Raw genomic sequence first — 18663 nt, forward strand, 5'->3', positions numbered from 1 at the left:
CTCCGCTGAGCTTCAGCCCTTCCTGAAGGTAACCCATCCACTCCTTCTCCTTCACCAGCACCACCACCCCTATGTGTTATTTCAGACCTAGGAGCTAAAATGCCACCTGATGAAAGCAAATGCCACTGTACGAGAAAGTCAGAATTTCCCACTCCCCTTCCCGCCCTGCGCATCTGGACGCTCACCTTTCCACCAACACTGAATGCTCTGAGTCATAAAGACGGGCTGATCACAGGGAGCCATCACTTCTTTAATTCTGAGTGAAATTTGTGCAAGTGCCCACAAGTCCACCCAGAGCCTTTCTCTTCACCTCTCCTCATGAAAGCTTGGCCTGCTTGGCTCCTCTGCTCTCCAGGCATTGCAAAGACCACGGCATTTACTTTGGAAGCAAAGAGCCCTTTCACTGATGTGCTGAAAGCCAGGTCGGCTTCCCTGGGGGCGCTGACTTGTTTTAGGATTCCAAGTCCTGGCAGACCCATGTACACACTGAACTTGGTAAGCACCGTGTGCTATAAGCTATGTTGCTTTGTTACCAGCAGACGGTAAAATCTCTATCATCTGTAGTTATTCCTTCTTTCCATAAAAATTACAAGAATCACCACCTCCCATGTATATCACCAAATGTATTTATATATTTTGCATGGAAGTGGAGGAGCCAACTGCTATGATATATTATTCATTGCAGATGCAGAACATTCCTAGAAAAGAAGCCCTTTAGGTCAACTCTTTTTGAAAGACTTACTTATTTTTAGATTTTTAAAAAAATGGCCAGTGAAAAATGTAGTGAAAACATTTCTGATTATTTCCCTTTTTTGTTTTTTTTTCCCTTGCAACACTGGGGATTTGTTTTTAATCTATAAATTGAGGTTTCTTGGAGGGATCAAGCCAAAGCCAATTTTGATGGCTGAGAAAGAAGTGATGTCTAAACACATAATTATCATTTCCAAAATTAATCCATCTGTAATGACACTGTACCAGCATGAACCTAAATGATAATAATAATAATAATAATGATAATAATAAATAATGATGATGATGCCAATGAGCCCAACAGTTTCTCCCTTCTGTGGAACTCAAAACATTTTATCTGTTTGTCCATTCGCTATTCTCACAATGCCCTCTTGAGAAAGACAGGGATGGTCTTATTACTAGGCTGACTTTAATTTAAAAGCCACAGAACTTAAGATTCTGATCACCAAAATGCTGTCCTAAAGAGGACATCGTGTAGAAGGAATGGTGAGGGCCAAAGCACTTCGTTCATCAGCAGCAGAGGAGAAGAGCTACCCAAGAGAGAGCCATACCTCTAAGTCCTGTGGTCTATAAGCCTAGTACTGATTAGTAATGGACGTGAGTCCCACACAAGCAAAACAGGACAAATGAAACAAAGGGAAGCTCTTTTCCATTCAGAGAGAAGCATTAAGGGAATTGTGAATAATCTGAAATAACTGTTTACACCCCCCATGCAACAAAAGAAAAATTCAATCCCTTTCCACAGCACACTCACAAAGCACATCCATGTAACCCAGACCTGTGGAACAGGACGGATGAGCATAGAGAGAAATTTTCCACAATTACAGATCCTAAAGAGCGGATGGTAACCCCATTTTTGTCAAACGTGACCATTTATCAGGCTGCTGCCATCTTTCCAGGCTGCCCTGCTGGGAGAAAGGTGCTGGAGCCAGCTCAGCCGCTCCACAGCTGTGCCCCAAGTGACCCATAGACCAGCGGGCCAGGCGGCACTGTCACATGGCAGAAGGCATCATGGTGGAAGAGCATGCCAAAAAGTCAGCAGGCACATGGCAAGCCAGAAGCCAGAAGGGTTCAGGGCCCAGGCTTGCACTTTTATAAAGGCTCGCTCTCCGCCACTAACCAGAGTCCTGAAGACTATCTTCATCCCTTTCTAAGTAGTGACCCCAGTGACGTTGTCACCTTCCACTAGGCTCCACCACTTAAAGGTTCCTGCACCTCAGCACCTTATGTGGGGACCAAGCTTCCAGCACACAAATTTCTGGAGAAACACTGAGACCCTATCAATACCACAGCAGGGTTTAAAGAACAGGAGAATTTAAGGACATGAGAATGATCAGCCTCTCTTTAATCTTTTAGACAAAGTTACCATGTCATCCACGCTTAAAAATCAGTATCCTTTTCAAACAGCAGAAGTACAATGCAACTTAGTCCAAAAGCCTTTCCTGAACCCCAGCATGTCACATACTGGGGAGATAACGAGGGCTGTGACCAACCTGTCCCACTGCTGAGAATCTCATGGTCTGGGGGAGAAGAACAGGAGAAGGGAGATGTGGCCTGCTGGCAGCAGACAAGCTGGGTGCCATGTTGCAGGAGAAAACGCAGGGAATCAGGGGCCTCCAACAGATCAGCCCTGAGCTGAGTCCTGAAAAAGGGCAGGTGGAGGAGGAGCAGGGAAGAAGAAGGACTAAAAGGTCTGAGATACAGGGATTATATTAAGTGGTCTTTGACTGTCTACAAAGGAGAGGACGCCTGCCCTCTCCACACCACTTTACTTCTTTAACAAGCTGGAATTTTGGAAGTGATGCTCATGTGTTTGGTTTGTCCACCATTAACCCATCATTATGACTTCCCTAAACAGGTTCACCTGGACTCTTCCTGAGATCACACTTGGTTTGGAGTGAAGGAGTGGAGGAAAACACAGCAAAATATTTTCCCCTTCTGCAGTCTGAGTCGTGCTGGCCCTGAGGAGCCAGCTACAGGGCAGAGAATCTCTCAGATGCTGCAGATCCTGCGACAGCAATAAACATGGCCCCTGGGCACGGACTGGCACAGGAAGAAAGAAAGGCAAAGGGCCGGGGGAGACGACTGTTCCCCAGAAACCCTCCTACTCCCTCATCAGCAACTGCATACAATTACAGAAATGAAACCAGACACTCCAAAATTATAACAATTATTTTAAATTTATTGAGTCAGGCTAATGAGCATCTCTTGTTATTTATAAAGCAAGTGATAAAAGGTCAATAATTTGTTCTTAGAGAAAAGCAAGGCTGCGGAAGTGTGCTTGTACATCCCCTTCCTCTAGAGGCAGCGGTGGAGGACAGAGAGACAGGCAGTAATGGGGAAATGAGCAGGTGACAGAAACAATTCAGACAGAGAAGGGGAGGCAGAAGTTAGGCTTGGTCAAAAGGCAAGGATCCCCAGCTGTAACCCCTCCAGGCCCTGAGCTGTTGTGGTGCCGGGACTGGAGGTGGGATGGTGGTGATGGCGGTGATGGCAGTGATCATGGTGACAGTGGTCATGGTGGTGACGGTGGCAGTAATGGTGGTGGTGATGACAGTGGTGACTGTGCTTGTGGTTTGGATGGTGGTGGCAGTGGTCAAAGACTTCTGAAGAGTCAACAATTCATATAACAAACCCCCAATTGCTGCAGAATGTTACTAGACGCCTGCTTGTGTATCTGGCCCTTGGATTCTTCTTTTCATGTCAAGTGCTTTGGGCTCCATGCATATTCACTGTCTGTCCCGATGCCCTGCGCCACTGCTCACTGCATCACCTGCCCTGCTCTGGGGGTTACTCTTACCATGCATTCTCTGAAAAGCTCAGCCCAACCTTTTATTTATTTGTTTATGACACAAAGGTTATCTCAACTTTAATCCAATCTCAGAGATATACTCTGGAAGCACTGGTAGACCTGTGCCTTGGGCTCGCCAACCTGTTCTTCCATAAATGGAATGGGATTGGGGATATTAGATGTCACAATCACTTGTGTATCATACCTTCTGGAAAACTGACATCAAAGGGAATCACAAAACAACAGACACACATAGACACATTAAGCCCACAAATACCCCAAATAAAACTCTGAGTGATCTACGCCACCTTTCCAGACCCATTTGACCCATATAAAACTTTGCTAAAAACAACACTGGATTACTCCACAGTGGATTCTTACATTGAATAATCTTGAAAACCCCAAGAGACGTTATCTCCATTTACCGTTGAAGACACAAGAGGCTCCAAGGTTAACTAACTTGTCCAAGTCCTGCAGCCAGCAAGCGACATCCCTTCAACTGGAAGCCAGGCAGTCTGGCACCAGACACAGAATTCTCAGACTCCACTGGACTGCCTCCCTGGGGAACAGCCCCCTGACAAGCTCTGACAAATGGCACCCCCATCCTTTGCTAGTAAATGCCTGGCAAAGGGGTATTAATTCTCAGATCATGACTACTTCAGTTCATTCTTTTAAGACTGCTAAGTCTCCATGGTTGATATACACTAACTTTAAGAATTTTTCTAAAAACCTTTAAAATAAGACTGGGGTGCCCACTTCCAAGGAGACAGGACTAGAAGTTAAATAATATCCAGACCCTGAATTTTTTCAAACATATTTTAGGAGCGATAAGGTAAATTGATTCCCCGTTTTTATCCACTCTTAATAGTGGAATTCTGTACACTGAATTCCTGGAAAATGACATTTTATTTTATGAAGTGACATTTTATTATTATTATTACTAATTATTATGCATTATTTTATAAAATGTCATTTCATTGATAACGATGTAAACCCATCACGGCTGTTGCACATCATACTGGACACTTACCAGTTTTTACTGATCGTTTACTGGGTCCCAACCCCATTTCTAACTCTATGGAAATGAAGGCTGATTCAAAGCTCTCATAAATACGCGCCAGTAGGTTTTCAGAGAGAGGTGACAGGTAAATGACAGCGTTGCGTTTTCAAGGGTTAAATGCTTTTCCTGAGGGATCCCAAGTCTTGGTGCCATGAGAACATGTATCAGGCTCTAATGGAATTGTTCCATGATGAATAAACCACCAGGCTGTATGACAAGCAGCTTTCAAAGAGCCTTCCCCTATAGTATAAACAGCAGAAGTTCAAATTTCTTAACAGGACCTTTTCCCTTTACAATATAAAAGTGCCTTGGGATGAAGCAATTACTCTGATTTACCATCTTCTCCTCGGTAGAATATAAGGATGCAGCAGAGCCGCACAAAAGCAGTAACTTAGCCAAATGAGACTCACTGCAAAGTCCCTACTATGCTACTTCTAAGAGCTCGCTTCCCAGCAGCAGTGCAGAGCACCCATCAATCACAGGTACCCAATGATGAGAAGGATGCTTCCTCCTGGGGATTTTTGCATGAGAGCCCATAAATAATTTTTCTTTCGCCAAATGCTGAGGTAAATTTCAGTCTTACTTTACAGCATCTGTTTCTAAACTTTAGCTCCTAGGAATTTTAAAAGCCATCCCCAGGATGCGTGCCATGAAGTTAGAGCAAGCCTGGGTTTTAACTAGAACGCTTTTCCATACGTACCCTGCTGTGGTCGCTCAGGGTCATGGGTGGGGGCCTTGTGTGGGTTAGAGGTCAGCAGTGTGACCAAGCCCTGATACCTCAGGTGGGTCAGGCTCCTGGACGCAGGAGGCCTAAGATCTGAACATCGACCACTGAAGAACAATGCGCCCTCTTCTGACCCCAGCCCTCCATCTTCCCTTCCTCCCAGAGCCCCTCACAGAGACGCTCACTACCTGGTTCAAACGGGGTTTCCGGAAAGGATTAAGAGTCAGCCTGGGCTACTGATGTGGGCTGAACTGAGGCAATTTTCCTGGGAGGTGAGGCATTAGCCATGGGTCAGAATGAAAACAAACAGCAGACTTCACAGAAAAGGAGAATTAAAAGCACATGCATGGCCCCAAAACTTTCTGTGGCCACTCAAGCCAGCAGACAGCCAGTGGGATTGTCCACAGAGACGCACAGGCAGAAGCCACCAGACTCAACTCCCTCATCTACCCGAGAGGGAAGCAGACCCTGGTCTGAAGATGAGAATGACCCACTTGGGTACAGGGCTGTTTTCCAGTTTAGCTAGAATGTCATGGGCTCCGCAGGCCCCCGGTCTCCCCAGTTCCTGTCTTCCCCACCACACCTACTCCTCGACCTCTCAGCCGGCCTCTCGCCCCACCCTTCCACAGATGCTGCTTTCTCTTCTTTGCTCACAGTTTGGGGCCCTGCTGGCTTTGGGGGGAAAAAGAAGCAAAGCAAACTGCTGTGAAGTCCCCATCCTTGGCCAGCCCTCCTGGCCCTTCCTCTGTGTGCTCCTGCCCTCATGAGCCACCCTTTTCCACAGGGCTGTCTACCTCGCTCCCTCTCTCCTGGGCCTGGCTTTCTTGAACCAAGGGAGCTGGATTCCCAGCAGTTCACAGCCAGGTTGCAACTTCCGCAGGGCGAAGACCTAGGCACTCTCACTCTCCGACCTCCCAGGCTCACATTGCCTTCCAGGGGTGGCGTCCCTGGGTGCTGAGGTCCTGGGTTCCTAGATGCTAGAGTTCGTTTTTTGTGTGTCTCACTCAGTCAGGTGTCTCACTCAGTCAGGGCTCTGTGTCCCGGACGGTCTTCCTGGGTGACATCACTCACTCTTCACCTGCAGGGCCACCCTCATGTGGGTGCTATCCAAGGTACCGAGACTCGCCCAAACCCCAAATCTCTCTTCCCAGCTCCAGACCCACTAATCCACCCACACTCATGGCCTTGTGAGGTCAGGATCCCCAGACGCCCACCCCGCCTGTGACACTCAGCTTACCGCCCACCAGCCAGCCTACGCCTCTGTCTGCTCCCTGTGTGGGTGGATGGCACCGCTACCTCCTCACCCTGGGTTCTGACTCTACCTCTTCCCATGCCCGTGTGCCCTCCGCAATCAGCCCCAGCCCTGTTCACCTGACTCCTTGAATAGGCACACGTTTGTTCACCCCTCTCCTTCTCCAGGGCCACTTCTCCAGCCCAGGCCAGGGTCCCTGTTCAGGTCTTCAAGGCGCTCCTAGCTGTTCTTCCTGCCCTGGTCCAATGCTCCCCAATATCTATGTTGTGTATGACCTGAGTGTCCCCCAGAGGACCACATGGTAAAGCTGGAAGTCTTCAGGGGGTGCTCCTGGGAAGCAATGGAACTTTTGTGGGCAGAAGGTCCTCAGGTCCCTGGGCACAGTGGGACCCTGCCCGCCCTCTCCTCTCTCTGTCCGGGTTGGGCATTTTGCTCCTCCACACACGGCCACCATGATGTGCTGCCCTCGCTGGAGGCCAGATTGATAGGAGCTGTGTCATCTCAGCCTGGGCCCTCCAGACTATCAAACTCAATAAGCCTGTTGTAGTGATGTAGAGCTGACCAATGTAACAGGGCCACGGGGTTTGTTTTGTGGGGGAGTGCTGAGAACTGAACCCAGGGCCTTCACAGTGAGCTACATCTCTAGCCCCTCTTTTTTATTCTTTATTTTGAGACAAGGCCTCCCTAAATTACCCAGGCCGGGATTGAATTTGTTATCTTCCCGCTGGGATGTATGCCAACATGCCTGGCTTCCATGGTGTTTCTTAAACAGCAGTTTGATCCTGTCACCACCCAGTCCTCAGTCTGAGTCCACACCTGGGAGCCACAGCCCTGCAGGCCCCAGCCCTGGACATTGCTCCAAAGTCAGCCTCAGCCTCCAGTCTCTAGCCACGCCCTCTCTCGGGGCCTCGCGCACCTCTGCTCTCTGCCTGTCCTCCTCCTCCCGGTCCTGCAGGACTCAGCATCCCCAGAAGCACCTACACACACCCCAGGGCTCTTCCCCTGTCCTACACAGAACCCTCCATTCTTCCCCATATCACACTTCTTATGCTGGTTTTCTGAATCCTCCATTAAATGTTTAGTCCCATAAGAAGGGCGATGGCTTCTTTCTGTAAAACTGTATCTTCTGCCCCTAGACGGTAACTGGCACCAGGTGGGTGCTGAAGAACTCACTTTTAAAAGCTGTAAAAATGTGAGGTAAAAGAATGCTTCCCTTTTTCTCCTTCCTTTTCAATATTTCACCCACAGGCATACAGCAATTTGAACAACTGAAATTCATTCAGATCCTGGGTCCTAAAATTTTCTTTATGGTTTTTGAATTTAACAATCACGGGAATCATAATGAGACTAATATCGAACAAGTGCCTGGCGCTGGAGAGCTTGTAAAGAAAGTTTATATTTGCTACCTTATTTATCCCACTCCACAATCTTGTAATGGAGCCCTTATTTCAGCAAAACACACAATTTAAATAAATGACCATATAAACATAAAAGTGAAATAAGATCGATGTGCCATAAACATTATTATGCTCATTTTACAGATAAAGGCTTTTCGTCAATAAAAAAAAAAAAAAGGCAAGGCTTAGAAAAATTTAACAATTTGCCCAAAGCAAACAATAATGGTTAGAATCAGGATTCTAAGTTCCATGGAAACTGTGAATATTAAAGACAATTGAAGTTTGAAAGACAATTGAAGTTTAAATTCAATAGTTATTTATGTGATGCTTATCACATGCAGAGCGCAAGCTAGCCGTGGAAACATCCATGACCTCGGCCTCCCCCACCTCCTATATGCCACATTTCTGCAACTTCCTCCAGTGAAACCCTGCAGTCAATTAAGCCTGACGTAGAGGAAGACATTAAGAATTATAAATTATTTGCACTCTACAGTCCTATAATTCATTCTGTGCTAGTGACGCTAAAGATGATTAATTCTAAATATCCATACAGCGCAGTGTCAGAAAACCAACGGGACTTCCTAGAGCGGATGGATCACTCACAAGTTCCCAGTCTCACTGAGACATGTCATCTATCATAAAAACATTATATTTGGTTCTAGAACATGAGGAATATTATAACATATATTATGGGGCTGCCTATGCATGCTGATAATGACCACAGTTCTTTAAGAAATGTTGCAAAGAGGGCATGCGGTCTACTCTGACATGGTTGCTTCATGCTACCTTCAAATGTCTACTCCATCCTCCCCTCTCCTTTTCACTTTCTGCCTCTTTTTTGCCCCAGGTACACCACACGCAACAGAGTAAATCCAGCATCACAAGTAATAAATACAGGCTGCTCTGTGATATCAAGCTAAATTGGGTAATGTGAAGAAATCCTATGAGAAAGGTTCTTCTTCCTCAAAATGCTGAGCACAGAGCAAAAGAGATCATCCAGAAGGAGACAGGCTACGCAGTTAGCAGCACCGGACACGGGGAAAGAGAGCCGTCTCATCTCTCACTTCTGACCTCAACACTGATCTCTGCCAAGTGGCCATCAGTGAGCCAGCCCTCTGTGGAGGGAGCGGGAGGCCCCATCCTGTGAGCTACCACCTCGCTTTTCCTGCTCTCTGGGCCCTTCGCGCTCTCCCTCCACTGGACTTCAGCCTCCACAGCTCTCAGAGTTCACTGAGAGCAATGCCCGGTCCACAGCGGGCACCCGGGTACCGTTTGTGGAATGGAGGGATCCATAGCTTCTTCTTCATTCGGCCTCTCCTCACTGAGCCAGAAAGAACAAGCAGTTTTGTGAGTAGATGTCTCTGTTCTTCCCAGGCCAGTGAAGTCCTCTGGGTGATTTCTGAAAGCAATAGCCCACAGGGTTGATAAAGCTCAGTTTTACTATATAATTCTTTATGATTGGTGCAAAGAAACATGGGAGTGCTCTATTATCCCATTTCAATGAAAAGCTTACATACATTAACAACAAGTGCTGCCATATCCTAATGGTAAACATACTGAAAATCTATGATCCAAAATGCTCCACAGTCTGAGACTTATTGAGAGTTGACAAGTAGAAAATTCGACACCTGGCATCATGCGACAGGTCACAGTCAAATATAGGTGCACAAAAAATACTGTATAAGATTACCTTCAGGCTACATGTATAAAGTGCATATGAAAAATGAATTTTGTGTTTAGACTTGGGTCCTATTCCCAAGATACCTCATTATTAAATACACAAACATTCCAAAATCCAAAGAACTGGAAATCTGAAACACTCCTGGTTCCAAGCAATTAGGATAAATGGTATTCAACTTGTAGAAAATTACTAAATTTGAAGACTTCTTGGATATAAAGCAAATGGTTCAGAGTCTATGGGAATTAAACACAACAAAGCCTTTCCCTGAATACAAACAACATTTCTGATCGCTGTACCCCTAATTTCCAAGGATGCTTCAGTAGCTTCAGAAAGATCAACATGGGGCGAGGAGGGATGAAACCCAGCCAAGGTCCAGGCACGGGCAAGACAGGAGCCCCTCTGAACCAAGGCCCTCGTGTCAAGCAGAGGTAATAAAACCAATCCATACATTGATCAGTGGTTGTAAGAAGCAAATGAGGTAATGAATGCAGAGGAGCTTGAAAATATTACAGTGCTTTATCAGAGTCAAACGTCATTAACACCTACATGTAAAGCGACCAAAATACCCACGACAGAGAGCAAAACCCCTTCTTACCCGTGTCAGATAGGCAGCTTGAGCAGAGTGGCATCAAATACTGACCCTGACCCAGGGATATCATACTGGAAATGTATACCCATTCATATTTAGGGTTTCACGACCACAGTATTTATAAATTATAAAACAAAACCAAATTGAAAATTAATTAAACATATTTTAGGAGACTAGATAAATTATAATATTTCATATGATGGAACAGAGCTAAATGTACAGATAAAGAAACACATCCAAAGTACACATGTTCAGTGAAAAGAGTAAGTTATGGAAGGGTATGGGTGCTATAATCTCTTTTACATAAAATAATGTGTTCACACAAAAATTTTAAAAGGTTTTTTTGGAGTGGTGGAAAGTGGGGAGGAATTTGTATTCTGCTTTGCTTGCAGGTTTATAGGCATATATCACTGTTTAATATAAAGTATTCTCTTCCTTATAAAATATTGACAATAGAAGCCTTCATTTCATTGTTCTTTCCTATTCAACTACAGACATGTAAAATATAAAATTACAACTCACCCCCTTACATTAGGATTATGTGCTACACAACAACAAGATCCTGTCTCTATCAGGCCAAGCTTAGTTTTTCTACTCGCTTTGCCTTCTAACTCCTCATAGATAAACTACTAATCTTTCAATAAACCTAACCTGTGGGCTTTCCTCTCTACCAAATTCCATGTTGATCAAGTACATTCTGAATCTCTTTGCAATACCTCTACCATAAAACACAGTTTTTGTTTTAAAAAAATCACCATATTCATCCTAATAGCATTAAATTGGGTCTACTCCAGCATAATTGGAGTCTCAGACAAGTAATCCAAATTACCTCCAAAGATTACTCACAAAACTGTAGATCTTTTCATATGCAGCCTGCAGGCTTCTCTTAATGAACTCAACTTGTCTCCTTCCTCCAAGAGATATAAGACCTCCACACTCCGCACCTGGGTACAGAGTCATCTGAACTTCTGATTTATAGTGACAATTTACTGAACTGTCACTGTCCTCTGGAAACCGAGCTCTACTCTCCCGGCTCCAGACCGACAAGCTGCTGATTCCCCCCGCTGGCCCACCCCGCTCCACCTCTCTCTGCACAGTTGCACCAGTACTCTTCGGACTCTCTTACCACTCATGTAGTCAAATTTTGCCTTTTGAGAACTGCTAGTTATTATTATTTCTTTTCAAATTACTATGTAATAACATTGGGATTTTAGGTGAAAATGAACTACTCTTCAGATTATCATGTGTTTCCTTTTTCCCAAATATTTACATTTTCAGCATTCTCTCTGATGAGTGCTCCCCAGTCTCACAGAGCAAGGAAGCCCGTATTAATAATGCAACGCCATCTCTTTACATCAAGCATATTACATTTTCTTAAATATTAAAGCTTATGGCTAATAGTATCTCATTCTTTTACTACGAAAACATTGGTAACTTTGCAAATTCAACATGCCATTTCCTATTCATGTGAATCATCCAGTCATACGCTAAATTCATGAAGGAATAATAAATACGTGAAAAGTGCACATCACAATTAATCAAAAAAGGCACACCAAATAAAGGCGAAGCCATTTTTACCTATCTTATGGGAAAAGATTTTTCTAAAATTAGTTGGAAACATAATATTCAACACTGGTACGTGCTGAGTAACACTGGTATCCCCCTCAGGCTGGAGAGAAAGTGCAGCAGAACAAACCCCTGAAGATAATTTTGCATTGTGCAATGCATTTTCAGAGCGGCTAAAAAGAACTTTTCACCTTAGCAATCTCCTCCCACAAGTCTGAGCAAATGAAATCATCAGGAATGCAAAGATTTATGCCCAGGAATTTTCATCAGAGAAATGTATGTAAGAGAGGGGAAGTAGAAAAACCTAATATACAATAATCAAAAAATATTCAAATCATTATTTATGGAGCCATTAAATGGCTAGCATTTCAATAATATTCAAGTACACCGGGAATGCATAATATGTTAGATGAAAAATAAGCACATGATCGTAATTTTGTTCACATTATCCACTGGTATATTTGTGTATACAAATCTGTGTGTATACACAGGTACCACGCATACAGAACAATCTAAAAGACTTTAATAATGCTTATTCTTGAGATACAGAAGGAAGGATTTATTTTCTTGCACTAGGTATTTTTTTTTTTTTTTTTTTTTTTTTTTTTTTTTTTTTTTTTTTTTTTTTTTGGTTTTTCTCCGGTACCAGGAACCGAATTCACGACGTTGTGCATGCCAGGCAGGCGCTTTTGCCGCTGAGCTAAATCCCCAGCCCCGCACTAGGTATTTTTTAATTCTTCATATTAAGCACTTATTATTCCTCATACTCAATAGGTTGGCTAGTCTCATAAAAATCAGAAAATAACAAAGTGTGGGGTGGTGGAACAAATCTTTGTACACTTTTGATGGGAATGTGAAATGGATAGGTCCCTATGGAAAACAGCATAGCAGGTTCCTCAAAAAAATTACAGATAGAATTACTATGTGATACAACAATCCACTTCTGGATACACATCCAAAAGAATTGACATTAAAGTCTTGGAAAGAGGTTTGTGTTTGTAAGAGCAGCATTCACAACAGCCAAGAAACAGGAGCAACCCAATTGTCTACTGATGGTACAATACATGGATTAAAGAACCACACAGCCATGCAGTGCGACGTTATTCAACATTACAAAGAAGTGAAATTCTGGTACGTGCTACAGTGTTATAGGCTGAATTATGTCCCTTTCCAACTCACAGGCTGACGCCCTACTTGCCAGTACCTCAGCATGTGACTCTATCTGCGGACAGGTCCTCTAAAGACATGATTACATTACAGTGGGGTCACCAGGGTGTTCCCCACTCCAACCTGACTGGTGTGCTCAGGAGAAGAGGAAAGCTGGACACGCAGAGAACCAGGGATGCGAGCACACAGAGGAAAGGTCGTGTGAAGAGGCAGTGAAAAGAGCCAGCTGCAAGCCCAGAGAGCTCAGAGGAAACTGGTCTGGCCAACACCTAACCTTGGACATCCAGATTCCAGAAATAGAAGCAAGCAATTCTGCTGTTCAAGCCAGCCAGGCTGTGGTATCTTATTAGAACAGTCATAGCAAACGGATCTACCCAGCACGGACGGGCCTTGAGAACAGCATGCTGCGTGAAATAAGCTGACATGAAAAGACAAGTGTGGTGTGATTCCACTTACGTATGGCATCCAGAGGCGTCCACTTCGTGGAGACAGAAAGCAGAAGGGTGGCTGCCAAAAGTTTGGGAGAGGGAAGGCAGAATTTGTTGTTTTAATAGCTATAGTATCTCTAGAAGAGTTCTAGAATTTGGCCTCACAACAATGTAAAGGTACTAACCACTACTGAGTTGTACACTTAAAAATGATCGGGAAGATGAATTTCACGTTGTGTGCATTTCATAATTTAAAAAAAAGAAAGCATTAAAGTTTTAAAAATATTGTTTCACAGTTGTACGTTATATATAATTATTATTGAGCTTGTTTTGTTTGAGATGGGGTCTCACTATATAATGCAGGCCAGCCTTGAACTCATTATGTAGCCCAGAATGGCCCTGAACTCACTACGTAACCCAGGCGGGCTTTAAGTTCATGACAACCTTGTGCCAACCTTCCCAGTGCTGTGATGACAGGTGTGCATCATTAACACCTGACTCATATTTTATTAAGATGGAAGACAAAATACAATATATGCAATTTTCCTTGCCAGTTATCAGCAGTAAAACACTAGCTCTCTAGAAGTTCACCCTAACTTTGCATCATCTGTCACTAGGAAATTGGAAAGTAAAAACTAGAAAGTGTAATAAAACACCACCACACACCTATGGGGATGGCTAAAGTCATAAGAGCCACCACTACCAACTGCTGCAGAAGAGAAGCTGGTGGGAATATAAAAGACTGCTTAGGAAACCATTTGCCAGTGTCTTAGCAACTAAACATAGCCTCACCATACAATTCAGAAATCATGCTCCTGGGCATGTACACTACTGATTTGAAAATTTACACACTGAAGTCTATACACAAATCTTTGTAGAGGCTTTATTCATAATCATCAAAGCCTGAAAGCAACCAAGAAGTCCTTCAATAACTGAAGGATAAACCACCAATGCAAAACCCATAATACAGTATTGTTCAGCAACGAAGAGAAATAAGCTATCGAGACACGTAATGACACAAATAAATCTTGACTGTGCATTGGAAGTGAAAGAAACCAGTCTAAAAAGGCCGTATTTTATGATTCCAATTACATGACATCCTGGCACAAGCAAAACTATAACATGGTTTGCAGAGCTTGAAGATGAACGAGTGGAGAGGGTTGAAAAGACAGCCCACAGGAGATGTTGAGGGCAGTGAAACTGTCCTACGCTATATTGTCATGGTGAACGTAAGGTACTGGGCATTTGTCAAAAGTCACAGAACTTCATAACACAGAGTAAACCTTAAATCTCATTTAGGTCAGTCTCCCAGGAAGGAAAGCAGAAGGACAAAAGCAAACAGATGCTAACCTAAAAACTTACAGAAAAAGTGGAGTCTAAGGAATAGGCAAAAAGAACTTGGGATCAGTACCGTCCTCCAGTTGGTAAGGCTGTCTCCCAAGGGGGATACAAGGTAATAACTGTAAAATTACGACACGAGTACACTGGAATTGAAGAATTAAGTATGGGGAGTGGTGGGACACAGGTTTTTCAAGGTGCAAGTGGGAGGTTGTAGACAAGCAAGGGAAGGAAACTCACATGATCTGTGAAACAAGTGGATGGGAGCTGGAGACATGAGGAGAGGTTACTACAGACAGCTGGTTACACAGAGTAACATTTTTCAGTATGTGTGCATACATGTATTAGTATATGCAATATATGTCCTTGCTCTGTCAGCTGAGCAGACCTAGGGGCACACTTCGCATCCAGATCTTGGTTTCTAATACCATTCTTTTTTTAAAAGAGGGTAGTGAAACATTCCTCTATTTTTCTACTTCTTATACAACTGTGTGGGATTGAGTTACTTTCATGTGCTCTCACCGAAATAATAATATATCTCAACAAATTATTTATGCAGATACAGATATGAGAATACAACTGGTAGGGTGAAACTCAACATTGAAGAGATCTTAACAAATATAAAATAGCTAATCTTCTTATGATAATTCTATTCTTCAATAAAAGGAAGTTGGACTACTTGGAGAAATATCTTACTAGAATTGCCACAATATGAATATATATCAAAGGGATACAGGATCCAATTGAAATACTTTCCAATGGCTAAACCTGGGGCAATCTGATAAATAAAGCAGGACTGGATTATAACCCACAGTACAAAGTAAATATCCATAATTCCATGCTGATAAAATAACAGATTAAATAAATAAATTGGGGGAGAAGAACAGATGAATCTCCTGTGGAGAATAATTCCAAATAACTTACGCAGCTACTGCATACCTTTAAGCACAACTCTGTGCTCTTTAAGAAATACAGCTACAAGCAACAACACAAATAAGTCTCACGAATGCAACACTGAGTGAGAAAAGCCTCAGACAGGAGCATATCTACTGTGTAATTATATTTCTATGACGCACAAACCTAGCAACTACAATAAATTACAGTCTTGGGATTCAGCACAGTGGTTATCTCTGCAGAGAGACGTAAGGGTTGCAATTAGAAGGATGCCCAAGAAGGTGTCTGGGATTCTGAAATGTTCTGCTAAACTTGATCAAGGATCCCTGTTCTGTCCATGTTCTAATCAGCTCAGCGAACTGAACTTGATCTCTACTCACACTGATCAGAAAATCAATCAGTTAGGGGTAGCGTGGGAGGAAGTAGCCTGACTGTAATGTAGGGATTAAGCTTAATTATTCTCCTTAGTTTGATCCAACAGACTCAGCACGAATGGCTGAAAAGACCACTATTTTGCCATTGCTCTGCAGTGCCAACTTTTGTCATAAGTCAAGTCTTTATAAATATATCATATATATATATGTACTTATATATGTATATACCATGCATATTATACAGACAGTATATATATTTCTGTTCCTGGACTATCATTTCCATTCCACATGTCTATCTGCTCAACTCTGCACCAACACTATATGTCTTCATTATGAGACCCTGTAGAGTAAGTCCTACCGCTTTCATTTGTTTTTAAGACTGGCTTGTTATTCTTGACCCTTGGGTTTTCCACACCTATTTTGAAATCAGTTTGCCAATTCCCACACACAATCCTCCACACAACTACTAGGAACTATTTGGGAAGCAAGTGTCCCATATCTTTCCAGTGCACCGGCTCCGTATCGCCTCCCTTGTCACATGTGCAAACAGAGACTGAGCTTATATCCGGGTGCCTCAATGAAGTTAGTGTTGCAGAGAATCCCCCATCACTCACGTCAACACAATATGAACATGTAGTATGAGCAGAAATAAACCTCACAATTTAAAAAATTCTATGTAAAACTTGGGCAGAAGGGAGAGTTAGAGGAGAAAGATTTAAGATTAACCATGGATTTATATAATTGAATGTCTTAGCTGTGATCACCGTGGGTATATTGCAATAGCTGAGCTATGATATGCGCACAAATATACTCACGTGCACAAATGTGAATATATGAATTATTAATTCCTTGCAAATCTCTGAAGTTAACTCAAACAGTGCTACCTGATATTTACAAGAAACACAGTGTACCCAAGTGGAATTTCAAATTTTAATTTTGAGAACAAAAAACAGTACAGAATTTTATTTCTACCATTACCTTTGAATAACAATCAATGCTGATTTGCAAAAGGATCTATATTTTTTGTTTGTTTGTTTGTTTTTGGTTTTTCTCCGGTACCGGGAACTGAACTCACGACCTTGCGCTTCCCAGGCAGGCGCTTTTGCCGCTGAGCTAAATCCCCAGCCCCCAAGGATCTATATTTTGTTAACAAATCTGCATCTACCATTTGCCATTTTTCTTGGACAATAAAAGCCACATAAGCTTACAATTCATCAGCATTAATAAAAAAGAGGCAAATTCCTACAACATGCTGTTTTGTGGAACTTCTTAAGAATCTGTACAAGCACCTCGTGCATACGCGATTAAGATTTACTATATAATAAAATTATGTAGTAAAAATATAAACCTTTATCTAAAGTTCTGTGATTCTTTAACATGAATTCGCTGCTACATGGCAGTGCATAAATCACGTGGGGCATGATTTCACAGTACGTATTATACAGGGCACAGAATTATTTTGATTTAATTTTCGATAAGAAGTGAAGCAGTAACTTGTTACTTCAGACTGGCAAATCAATATCACATGTTGTTCTAAGACTGGTTATCACTCCAGTCCTGCAAGTAGCTTGAAAAACTGACATATTAGCATTGACAAAAGGATTGCTCTATTTGTTCTCCAGCATGACTCTATCCCTAGTTTTATGCCAAGAAAAATCAATTTCTTTATTCAACTTGTCAATCAAAAAACACGGATAGAAACAATGATTTTATGACAGCATGTAAAAGTGCACTGAATGATATTGTAAAATGAACTAGAAACGGAAATGCCATTTTATGTAAAACGTACATATATAAGAATTAGCATTCATATACAACAATATAATTAGTATACATACAGATAAAGACTTAAATACAAAAAATAAAATTAAATATTGACATGCAACCTAACTGACAACAATCACTTGACTAGACTTACCACCATGCCCAGTTTGCAAACACATCAGGCTCTTTTCATGTCAGAGGTTTTTAAAAACAACGCTGAGAAGGACTGAGCTTCTTTCTTCTTTTTAATCTATAAAAATTTAGCTTTCTTGATGGACTATAATGCTGGAACATTCATATCAAAATAGCAATGAAGAAAACATTTCTCTTTAAAACATGGATTTTGAGTGATTCTCAACTATACTTTACATAACAAAGAACTAAGAAATATTGATGCTCGGCTCTTGGTCTAACATCTATAAAAAGAACCCTGAAAAGGTATGACTGGGTCCCAAGGTAGAGAGCAACATAATCATAAATCTAATTATCACCCAAGCCCCCTCATTCCATCAAGGTCACTCAAGTCCATTATGCATGCAGTATTAAATGTCACCTACATTAACCGCCTCATGTGAGTTTTCTTTTATTTTAATGGATGAGTATTGTTAAGCCTCAGGGCCAGGCTCTAAAAAATGAGTCAGATTCTTGTCCTGTCATTCATTCCTCTGAGGATTACCATGTGCTAAGAGACCTCGACTCCCGGTATCACCAAGGCCACCCACAGAGCAGGAAGCTGCTCCGCCCACCACATCAGGAACAATACGCCCATGCCAACTATCCTCCCTTTATTTTGGCTGCGTTCAAATCCCCCCATTAGAGTTTTTGTCTCTGGAATCATCGTATGCAAAAACTGGAACATGTTCTGAGGATGCTCAAGCCAAGACCCAA

Source organism: Chinchilla lanigera, unplaced genomic scaffold (genome assembly GCF_000276665.1).
Source record: "Chinchilla lanigera isolate Chin_1 unplaced genomic scaffold, ChiLan1.0 scaffold00069, whole genome shotgun sequence".
In the NCBI taxonomy this organism is placed as follows: Eukaryota; Metazoa; Chordata; class Mammalia; order Rodentia; family Chinchillidae; genus Chinchilla; species Chinchilla lanigera.